This window comes from Mus musculus, chromosome 3, assembly GCF_000001635.26.
Source record: "Mus musculus strain C57BL/6J chromosome 3, GRCm38.p6 C57BL/6J".
Lineage (NCBI taxonomy): Eukaryota > Metazoa > Chordata > Mammalia > Rodentia > Muridae > Mus > Mus musculus.
Genome location: NC_000069.6, coordinates 95,511,457 through 95,520,475, shown reverse-complemented (window position 1 = coordinate 95,520,475; position 9,019 = coordinate 95,511,457).

Below are 9,019 nucleotides of genomic sequence, written 5' to 3'. Positions count from 1 at the left end.
AGGTTCTCCCTCCCCTTTGTGGGGTATTTCAGCTAATGTCATCCCTGCGGGGTCCTGGGAGGCTCTTGCTTTCCTGACATCTGGAACTTTCTGGTTGCTACCCCCAGCTCCCCCTCCCCCATTGCTACACAGCTCTGTTCAATATCATGACCCTCTGGTTCTTAGCCCTGAAGTTGAAATGTGTGCCGGCCACTGCCAGGTCCACTGGTGTTTTAAGGAATACTGGGAGTGCCATATAGGAACGGAAGGGGTGAACTTGTTAAGCTATTCAACCTGTGATTGGTGCTGTTTTCCTGTCATTTTAAGGGTCTACCTATTGGGTGGGAGGGAAGATGTCAAATAAATAAATAAATAAATAAATAAGTAAATAAATAAATAAATAAATAAATAAATAAATAAATGTACAATTTAAAAATATTACGATTAAACATAAGCTGGTTTCTCATAAAAGAAATTTAAAAGAGTCTGAATTTTAAGACAGTACAATGGCTGCTTTTTGTTGTTTTCTTTGTTTGTTTGTTTGTTTTCGAGACAGGGTTTCTCTGTATAGCTCTGGCTGTCCTGGAACTCACTTTGTAGACCAGGCTGGCCTCGAACTCAGAAAAGATCCTACCTCTGCCTCCCAAGGCATGCGCCACCACGCCCAGCTCAATGGCTGCTTTTTGTCTCTGTTAATTTACACAATTGTACTGGGAATTTAATAACAGGCATTATTTTCACAATAAAATTGCTACTCCCTACCCTTCCTCCAAGAAACACAGGGAAGAGAGGTAGACATGCTTAGCACAGAGGGTTTAGGAAGGATAACTGGGGGACTGGGGAGACACACAGTGGGCTAAGAATGTTTGTTCTGTGACTACGAAACCCTGAGTCTGAATTCCAGCCCCCAGCTAACAAGCCAGGTGTGGCCCCATGTCCTTGTAACCCTAGCATTTCAGGGTGGGGACAGGTGGATCCTCAGATCTTGCTGGCCAGCTGACCTAGCAGAAATGGCACACGTCTGGTTCAGTGAGATAAACTGTGTTAAAAGAATATGGTGGATAAAGATAGAGGAAAGCACTTGGTGCCTCTCTGGCCTCTGCTTGTGCATGCAGGCATGCACCTACATATTACAGCCACATGCAAAGGACATACACAAGCACCTACATATTACAGTCACATGCAAAGGACACACACACGCACCTACATATTACAGTCACACATATATCAAAGATCCTGTCTCAAAAAACTAAATAGCCACCATTTCTAGACCATTTATAAAGTAGATAATTTTTAGGGTAGTTTTGGGTTAAAAAAAAAAAAGAATCGAAAGTAGAGTTACAATAAGCTTCCTGCCCCCACACAGCCAGACTCTGCAATTTCCCCATTTCCCTCCATTCCTGTTAAACAGCAGCGTCATCTCCCTGTCTCCCCACGCCTAGAGCGCTCAGTTGGTTCTGCTCCTGGTTGACTTCGCTGTGTTAAATACCCCCTGTGTGCGGGAGCACAGTATGTGTTTGCTTGGCTTGCTTCACTAGAATTTTTTCAAAGTTCATACACGTAATAGAATAGAGCAGAATTTCTGACTGTTTTGAGATAGGATCTTGCTACATAGCTCAGGTTAGTCTGGAGCTCACTATTTAGTCTAAGCTAGCCTTGAACTTGCAGCAATCCCCCTGCTTCAACCTCCCAAGTGCTGGGACTACACACATGAACCACACCTAGCTTTTACTTAAGTTTTCTTTGCTGTCTGTATTTATTTTTAATTTTACGTGTATAGACAGTTTTGCTGTGAGCCCTGGCTATCCCAGATCTCCATCTATTATAGTCCAGGCCTCTGTCTTACACTGATCCCCCTGCCTCTGCCTCCTGTGTGCTGGCATTGCAAGTGTGATCTACCCCACCCAGCCTTTCTGAGCCTTGCAAAACAGAATTTGTAGTTTGGAGAATGTAACTTTTGTGTTCTTTTTGCTTTTTCTTTATTATTTTGGATGTTACTTTAAATACAGTTGTTTTCTTAATTTCATTTTCAGTTGGTTAATTAAAAAAGAAATACCCTGACTTTTGTATCTTTATTTGTGTCCTGTAGCTATGTCAAGCGCATTACATTAGTTCTGATTGTTTTTCAATGCACTTCCTGGAATTTTCTATACATAAGACCTTTTATCCACAAAGAAAACAAAACACAAAACCAAGTACCTTTATTCTCTACATCCATAGGCCAGACATTGTGGTGCATGCCAACCCTGGGGAGGCTGAGACACAAATTACATGCTGGCCTGGGTTATACAGTGAGTTCTAGGTTAGTCTGAGTTAGAGCTAAAACCTATACAAAATTCAAACAAACAAACAAACAAAATCAGACTGGGCATGTGTGGTACATTCCTTTAGTCCCGGCACTCAGGAGGCAGAGGCGGCAGATCTCTTGAGTTCAAGGCCAGATTGGACTACCGAGTGAGTTCCAGCATGGCCAGGGAGATACAGAGAAACATTTCTTTAAAAAACAGTGTGTGTGTGTGTGTGTGTGTGTGTGCGCGCCCGTGTGTGTCTGTGTGTATGGGTGTGTGTGTGTGTGTGTGTGTGCGTGTGTGTATGTGTCTGTGTGTCTGTGTGTATGGGTGTGTGAGTGTGTGTGTATGTGTGTGTGTGTGTGTGTTTCCGTGTGTGTCTGTGTGTATGGGTGTGTGAGTGTGTGTGTGTTTGTACGCGCGCGCATGCGTGTGTGTGTGCATGTAAATTGCTTCAGGAAGCTGGAGAGATGGCTTAGCAGAATGAGCTTATCCAAGTTATCAGAGTTTGGATGCCAGCTCAGGAATGCCCGCAATTTGAGCGCCAGGAGATCTGGTGCCATCTTCTGGCTTCTGAGGGCACTGCACCTCCCCCACTATAATAAAACCCAAACAAATCATTTAAAAGCCTCAGGAAAGAAAGCCGTTATGACTGTAAGTACCAAAGTGACAGACTGGATTACCGCAGTCCTGACAAGCACAGTGTAAGTAGAAAGCCGCTTAATGATTCAGAAAAGCTTTCCAGTGGCAGAGGAGTTGGAAACTACAGGCAAAAAATAAACAATACTGAAGTCTCACAGATCTTCTGGTTTCAACAAAGCCTGTGTAATTAAATGTAGAGCATGCTATTATCATTCGTATGCCTTCATTTCTCTCTCATTGTGTCTGTGAAGATCATGAGAACCAGTTCAGATTACAGTAATAAGCACTGGGACCCTGGACACAAAGATGAAGCAATTAATCAAATCATCAAGCCATTAAATCAATGAATGTGGAGGTGACTGCAGAAGCCAGGGCCTGCAAAGTAACAACCCACAGGAGGCAAGAAGAAAATCTGTCTCAACCTCACTTAGTCAGCCAATGTTGGTTCAGACTTCTAGAGTCAGACCCAGAGGGTTTATAGCAAGTATACAGTACAATTTAGAAAAAAGCTTTATGAAGATGGGTTCTAGAGAGAGGCCACATGTGTTATCTTACGGGACTAGGGGAGGATCCCACCTCTGGGCCTGGCTGTGGGGATCTGGCCATACAGATAACACAAAGGTCACCTGGACTACTAAGTATCTCAGGTCCTGGCTGTGGTAGCTTGGTGTGGCCTGGCTCTTCAGAACACACAAATCACCAGGTTGTTGACCACCACCACTCCAGCCTTCTGGGTAGAAAGACAGGTTACACATGTCTCCTGTTGGAGAGAGACAAACCTGCTTAACACTCCTGGTTTCCCCAGGGCTTATCTGTGAGCACAAGGTCCTTTGTGCTCCCGCCACAGCGAGAGGGGAAAGTGTGTGTATAGGGAGGGTGGGAGTAGGTGACTGTTAAAGAACAGAGCAGACTCTTCAGAAATTACATTTGTTCATTGAGTGTATGTGTAAAGTGTGCACATACCACTGTGTGTGTGTGGAGGTCAGAGGGCAACTTGGAGGGATGGCTGCATTACTTCTCCCGTGTAGGTCCTGGGACGGCTTGACAGCAAGTGCGTTCATTGCTGAGCCATCTTGCCAACCCTACAATCAACTTAATATTTAAAGTTGAACTGCAGCTTGGATACTGACTTGAAGTAACCAACAGTGAAAAGGTGCTTTAAGCAACTGGAGAAAAATTCAGAAAGGGACTATGTAATAAACGAGACCAACAAGCAGTTGGAGGGCCTAGAGAGACAGCTCAGTGGTTGAGACACTTGCTGTTTGCAGGGGACCCTAAGTTTAGTCCCCAACCCCCATATCAGGAAGCTCCCAGCTGCCTGCAGCCCCAGCTCTGGGAATCCAGCATCTTCTGAACTCTGCAAACGTGCACTCACACAAATACACATAATCACAAAAACACAAAACTTTTAAGCCAGGAGCAAGGCTGGAGAGATGGCTCAGTGGCTGCTCTTGCAAAGAACATGGGTTCAGGTCCCAGCACCCATGTGACAGCGCACAACTGTCTGCAACTCCAGTTCCAGAGGATCCAATGCCTTCTTCTCACCTCCCTGTGTACCATGCATGCAGGTAGAACACACATATACATGCATAAAAAAACTTAACAGGTTGTTTGTTTGTTTGTTTTATAAAGATTTATTTATTTATTATATATAAGTACATTGTAGCTGTCTTCAGACACACCAGAAGAGGGCATCAGATCCCATTACAGATGGCTGTGAGCCACCACGTGGTTGCTGGGATTCGAACTCAGGACCTTTGGAAGAGCAGTCAGTGCTCTTAACCACTGAGCCTCTCTCCACTCCTTGTTTGTTTTTTAAAGGTAGGGCCTTGGATGGTGACTGTTATCCCACTGCTAAGGAAGCAGAATGGGAAATTCCCTAGTGCCCTCTGGCCGGCCAGCCTAGCCTACGCGGAGAGTCCCTGGCCAGTGAGTGACCTTGTGAAAAGATGGGCAGCATCTGAAGAACAAGGCCCAAGGTTGACCTTTGACCTCCCACATACACAATGACTGGACATCCCAACGTGTGCAGTCCCAACCCCACAAACCACTGAAAAGACTGACAAACTATTTTAAACTTTGTGTCAGAATATCAACTAGGAATTGGAACATTATTTATAACCTAGAATATGGAAAGTAAACATTTGTTTAATGGGAGCTAAATAAATATGTACTTCTAATTTTTTTTTTTAGTTACTTATTCATCGTGTCTGTTTGTGGATCAGACACCTTGCAGGAATCAGTTCTCCTATCTGTCACAAGGGTCTGGAGGACGGAGTTAGAGTCATCCCGCACGGTGGCAACAGTGTTTACCCCGAGCCACCTCACCAGCTCCTGAGCAGCTTCTCAGTACAACTCACTGCTCCTACAAATATAGTTGTTTCTGGGTCAAACTTTATTACCCCCATTACTTACCATCATTTTGGAGGAATGCAAATACACAAGAGAGAAACTAAAGGCAAATTAGAAAAATAAGAAAGATGAGATTTACCTCTGGGTAAATACATTTGCATACTAAAAAAATTAAAGAGAATCTGTAAAAGTGTCTTTTCTTTGCTAGATATTAATTGTGGTCTCAGGCTTACCGCCTCTGTCGGCTAACCTAGGCCTAGTCCCAGAAGTGTTTAGCCTCCGTACACTCTAACCTAGGCCCAGAATGTTTTAGCCTCGGCGACTTACTGCTGAGCCAGCTCACCCCTTCCTAGTTCTTTCTGAGCTCTGGCTGGCTGACTCAACTCTGCTGTTCTGGATCAAACTCCTTTTCAAGCTGACTTGATTCAAGTCGGATTTTCTTTTAGCCTCTGAATTGCTCCGCTTGGCTTCTAACTAACTCCAGCAATCTTTTCTAGTCTTCTGGCTCCTTCTCATTCTCTGGCTCATTCTGTCTTCACCTGTGTCCAGCTTGTTCTCTCTTCAATCTGTCTCTGTAAAGCTCTCCTGGTAACACCTCCTCCTCCTCCCTCTCTGCTGCTCCACTCTCCCTCTCAACTCCACTGCACTGCTCTCCCCGGACTCTGCTGTATCCCTGCGCTGCACTCTCCTCTTCCTCCTGCGCTGTCCCTTTCCTCTCTCTTCTCCTGAGAGTTGGGCATATCCTATTCTGTCACGTTTTCTGCCACTCAGTTAGACATCACTTTCAAAGATGGGTGTTTCCTTTTACAAACTAACGTTACTTGTTTGGGATTAAAGGTGAGTACTAACAGCATGCCTGTATTGTAGCCAGAGGGATTAAAGGTGTGTGCTAAGTACTAGGTCACACCCTAACTAGGAACAGGTTCCAATATCCTGTAACAAGAATCAATTGAAAAATTCATAAAGAAATAAAAACAAGGTAGCTTACTATGAGACAGAAATCAGTATTTTTCAAATATGTAAATACACCCATTTCAAATATACATATATGAGAAAATTATAAGACATGTTAGAAATAACCACATTTTAATATGCAAAATGTAATAAAAGGCAAACTTCCCATAAAAACACTTATCAAGAAACTAGCAAAAAGCCTGCAAGACACCTTAGCATAACCTGTTACCAAGACAAAAGACCTGAGTTTGATATCTGAGACATTCATATACAATTTTAAATTTAAAATTTAAAAACAGAAAATCTAAAGGATATTCTTTAGGCAGAAGTAGATTCTAGAACAAGGTAAAATAATTCTGTAATTTTGTCCAATAGGGAATCAGCTTGTCTTTAACAGTCAATAAGCACATTCAGGTTAAAAAAAAAAATGTCTCTTGTGGATACAACTCAGCAGCAGAATACACTCCGGGGACACTAATTGCTTCAACTGGGATGCAATTTTGTATCTTTTCTGTCTGCTAAACCTAAACCTAAACCTAGGGAAGATTTTGGAGCTGTCCTTCTATGAAGGACCCTCCCCCTCTTTAAGGAACAGCAGAGCAAATGTAGAGACCAATGAAATGTTGGCTTATGTAGCAGTTTTCTCCGAGATTAAAACCTTCCACTTTTGGAGGGGAGCTCATTTAAAAGACTCAGGATGTTCTTAGGGAAATAAAAAATTCCATCCTGCTGGATCAGAAAGTGAACAAGTTAACAGTTTCAGGAAGTTCCTGAAGCTGACCAGATTTACTAGGTCTCTTACTCTTTTTTTTTTTTTAATTAGATATCTTCTTTATTTACATTTCAAATGCTATCCCCTTTCCTACTTTCCTCTCTGAAAATCCCCTATCCCCTTTGCCCCTCCCCCTACTCCCCAACCCACCTACTCCCAATCCTGGCCCTGGCATTCCCTTATACTGGGGCATAGAACCTTCACAAGACCAAGGGCCTCTCCTCCCATTGATAGCCGACTAGGCCATGCTCTGCTAAATATGCAGCTAGAGACATGAGTACCACCATATATTTTCTTTGATTGGTGGTTTAGTCCCAGGGAGCTCTGGGGTACTGGTTAGTTCATATTGATGTTCCTCCTGTGGGGCTGCAAACCCCTTCAGCTCCTTGAGTACTCTCTCTATCTAGGTCCTTCATTGAGGACCCTGTGCTCAGCCCAATGGATGGCTGTGAGCATCCGCTTTTGTATTTGCCAGGCACTGGCAGAGCCTCACAGGTGGCATCTATATCAGGGTCCTGTCAGCAAAATCTTGTTGGCATCTGCAATAGTGTCTGGGTTTGGTGGTTGTTTATGGGATGGATCCCCAGGTTAGGCAGTCTGTAAATGGTCATTCCTTCAGTTTCTGCTCTGAACTTTGTCTCTGTAACTCCTTCCATGGGTATTTTGTTCCCCCTTCTAAAAAGGATTGAAGTATCCACACTTTGGTCTTCCTTCTTCTTGAGTTTCATGTGTTTTGCAAATTGTATCTTGGGTGCTCTGAGTTTCTAGGCTAATATCCAATTATCAGTGAGTACATATCATGTGTGTTCTTTTGTGATCAGATTACCTCACTCAAGATGATATCCTCCAGAGCCATCCATTTGTCTAAGACTTTCATAAATTCATTGTTTTTAATAGCTATATAGTACTCCATTGTGTAAATGTACCACATTTTCTGTATCCCTTACTCCTTAAGCACATGAATGCAGTAAGGACCAATGGTAGACACTCAGACAAACTGAGCTACCTGGGAAGCACTCTGTAGCCTGCTGTGTGGTGAGCTCCAGTTTTACAACTGTTATGAGCTGTCATCTATGCTGGGGTGGGATCTGGTGGTACAGCTGTCTCTGATCATTTCTGCTCCTATAAGTAACCCATTACCCATATTCCTTCAAGTAACCCCAATAAAACTCATTGGCTTACCAAGTTGGACTTTGGCATCAGTACCTGCGTCTGTTATTGGTTCTCAACCTGGGCTGAGTAGGTGTTTGTATGTCCCCAGGAATAGTGTCCCACACTAAGACCCTCCCCCAGTCTCTTGCTTTGTCTCTTTGTTTATCTCTTGTTTACACAACTGCTAGAGAGATATTACTAAAATACAGATCTGATCATGACTTTTTCCTCAAAAATGTTAGATGCACACCAACTGCCAGCGAGCCTGTGGTACACACTGAACATGCAAGGCTGCAGGAGTCACCTCAACTTCCTGTTCTTAGCTCCACTATGCTCTTTGCATTGTTTGTGAGTCATGCCAGCCCTAACGGTGCCCCTGAGCTTTCAGCTTCATGTGACCTTTCGCCCCCTCCACCCAGTCTTCGTGCAGTCATCGTCTCCATTTAAAATGCAGCGCATCAGTGGCTTACTCTGTTGGTGTGAGCAGTTTGCCGTCCTTGCTGTCAGCGGTTGTTCCCATCTGTATTTATTACGGTTCTACTTACTCCTGTTTTCAAACTTTTTTTTTTTTTTTTTTTTTTTTTTTTTTTTTTTTTTTAGAGCATCTTTCTTCACATAGGCCTGGCTTTTCTAGAACTTCTTACATAAACCAGGCTGGCTTTGAAGTCACAGAGATCCACCTGCCTCTGTCTCCTGCAAGCTGAAATTACAGATGTGTGCACCACAAACTACTTTAGCATTGCAGTATTATCTATGCTCCCAAAGTTTTTGGTTTTTGAACAGAGTCTTACTATGGTGTCTAGTCTTGCTCTGTACTCCTGCTTTAGCCTTTCAAGCAGTTAAACCTGCAGGCACACGGCATGCCCACACCTAGCAGCTA